The sequence below is a fragment of the Notothenia coriiceps genome, unplaced genomic scaffold, assembly GCF_000735185.1.
Source record: "Notothenia coriiceps isolate Sejong01 unplaced genomic scaffold, NC01 NC01_scaffold00019289, whole genome shotgun sequence".
NCBI lineage: Eukaryota > Metazoa > Chordata > Actinopteri > Perciformes > Nototheniidae > Notothenia > Notothenia coriiceps.
This window is the reverse complement of record NW_011351990.1, coordinates 1-2637: the sequence shown is the minus strand read 5'-3', so window position 1 is coordinate 2637 and position 2637 is coordinate 1. Positions and strand designations below refer to the sequence as shown.

The 2637-nt window shown below is 41.8% G+C and overlaps 2 non-coding genes across 2 annotated transcripts; both read right to left on the bottom strand.

The window, feature by feature from the left end:
• Positions 1-217: 217 nt before the first annotated feature.
• trnay-gua (transfer RNA tyrosine (anticodon GUA)) lies at positions 218-304 on the bottom strand. Its single transcript is given in 2 exon segments — positions 218-253; positions 268-304. It is a non-coding gene; the product is annotated as a tRNA-Tyr (tRNA).
• A 1165-nt stretch (positions 305-1469) lies between these two features.
• Positions 1470-1556, bottom strand: trnay-gua (transfer RNA tyrosine (anticodon GUA)). Its single transcript is given in 2 exon segments — positions 1470-1505; positions 1520-1556. It is a non-coding gene; the product is annotated as a tRNA-Tyr (tRNA).
• Between the last annotated feature and the right edge of the window lie 1081 nt (positions 1557-2637).

Below are 2637 nucleotides of genomic sequence, written 5' to 3'. Positions count from 1 at the left end.
ACCCACCTGTCACACACAGATACTGTTTCAACAGAGTTGTATAAAATGTTGGTCAAGTAAAACATTTCTGGTAATTTAAAGATTGTGTTATCTGCAAATACAAAAAAACAATGTAACTGTAAGAAATAGAGGAGCTGTGATTCAAGAAGGAAATCAAACAAATAGAAAATAATGTTAATAATATACATAAAAGACAGTTTCTTTTAAAAATAGTACCTCCTTCGAGCCGGATTTGAAACAGCGACCTAAGGATATCAGCATTGACCACTACAGTCCTCCGCTCTACCAACTGAGCTATCGAAGGGGATAAATGGGAATATCTGCATGTGTATCGAAACACAGTCCCTAACACTAACAGTGTGATGGGCAGCAGGACGATGATCTGTTGTTTCCTGTCGTTGGTTTAGCTTTAACAGGCTTTCTGTTAACTAAGCTGCTTTCACTTAACCCCACTCAGTAACACATGACGATGCAGGAGTGAATGACTCACTAATGTGCTGTTTACACGAGAACGCAAACGGTTATATCTGCTACTTTTCTCTTTCGTATAGCCCGTTCGTTCACACGAGGCCGTAACGGAAACGCGGAAACGGACCCCGCAAACGATAACGTGTCCCAAGGTGGATAGATCTGCAACCGGAACGCTCTGGGGGGGCAAATGGCTTCGTGTGTACGCCCTATACGATTATTTGTTGCTAAATCCACCGCGGGGCATAAACAGAAGGGCAACCATGGCAACCATGCTCGGGGGTCTTCTTCGCTGCTTTTGGTGTATTTTGTGGTGAAAGTACAGCGCTACTTACAGGCCCGGCATATGTACTACAGCGTCTCCAGCGCTCCTAAGCGGTCTCGTGTGAACGGAATACTTTTTTTTATATCGTATTCGGTTTGTTTGCTTTTCGTATGCGTGTAAATGGGGTCTCATGTGCGTATTTATGTGTGAGTCTGCACCAGTGTGGAAGAAGTGTGAGGTTTTATCTCACTTGCTTCTGAGAGATAAGCAGAGCAGGAAATGTGTTGTAGAAGAACAGTAAACATACAAGTGAGGGCTCAGCAACAGAAAACATGGATGCAATGTGGTATCAATACAAATTCATAGATGTAGCTTCAAAAACAGACAGGTGCTGCACATGAGTAGTGCAGTCATGTTGTATTTAGTAGACAAAAAAGCAATGGGATTTTAGAATATTGCAAAAAATAAGAGTTGCGGCAAACACACATTTATGATTCTTAGACATTTTGTTCAGTGGGATAATCTCCACATATTATCACCACTTTATGATTTTTGAATTGTAAATGCTATTGGCAGAGGTAAAAAGCTAACATTAGGCTGTTAACAAACTACTTCTCAGTCACGTGACTACAAATCAACAATGCTAAGCTAAAAGCGGCTACCTTTCAACAAAGCTGAGATTCAAGTTGGAAATCAAACCAATAGTGATAATATAGGATTGAATTAAAACAGCACCTCCTTCGAGCCGTAATTGAACCAGCGACCTAAGGATTTCAGCATTAGCCACTACAGTCCTCCGCTCTACCAACTGAGCTATCGAAGGTCTCCTAGCAGCTCCGCTATAAATAGAGCCTGTGCTGATGACGGATGGGAAACACCTATATTAGATCTTATTGGGATTCATTCAATGAGTGACGATGATATCCATCTAATATCAATGATCCTTTCCCAACAGGGTTTCACCTACGTGGCTCCATCTGTCCTAGAGAGTCTAAAAGAAGGCTTCTCATTTGAACCCCGAACGCCCCCTGTACAAAGACACAACAGCAGCTCACGCACACCCATCAGGTAACACACACACACACACACACACACACACACACACACACACACACACACACACACACACACACACACACACACACACACACACACACACAATGTACATACATACATACATACATACATACATACATACATACATACACACACACACACATCAAAATTGTATTTTTGTTGTCATAAAGATGATACCTTTTCTTTTTGAACAACTTATCTTTCTTACTTCTCTGTCTTTTTCTTTTCTGTTTCTTTCAGTCCTATGAAATTTTCCTCAGCAGGACCTTTCAAGACCAGCATGGACAGAGAGCCGGATGTTTTCCCCCCCACCTCGCCTCCAGCAGCTTCAGGTCGTGCCTCACTGGAAAACGGAGGGGCCAGTCAGCCGATCCGGACTCCGGCAAGAAACAAGAAGCAGAAGGGACACCGGAGATGAGGAGAAATCTTTCAAACAGCCAGCCTGCGATACAAATCCTTGGTCAGATTAAACATTGTCATAGTAAATGGGCAGTTTTTTTTGGTGCTGGTTTACTGATTTGTATTTGGTGTGATTCAAGTTAGAGGTTTCTTAAAAAGACAAAATCAAAAGTGGAAAGTTTAAATTGTTTTTACTGCATTTCTCTCGCATTCATTTATGAAACAGATTAGGTATTATGATGGCTTCTGTTCTGTTTTTTATCTAGAGGGAGATTACTTAACTTCACTGGATCAACGTGGAATTGAGTTTCACTTTCCTGTAGTGTTTCATATGTTTTTTTGCATGATGGTCTGCAAAGGATAAAATCCCAAAGTTCCCTCCAGAGGGAGTTTCCCCCCCTGCCTGAAACGCCTCCATTGGACTCCTT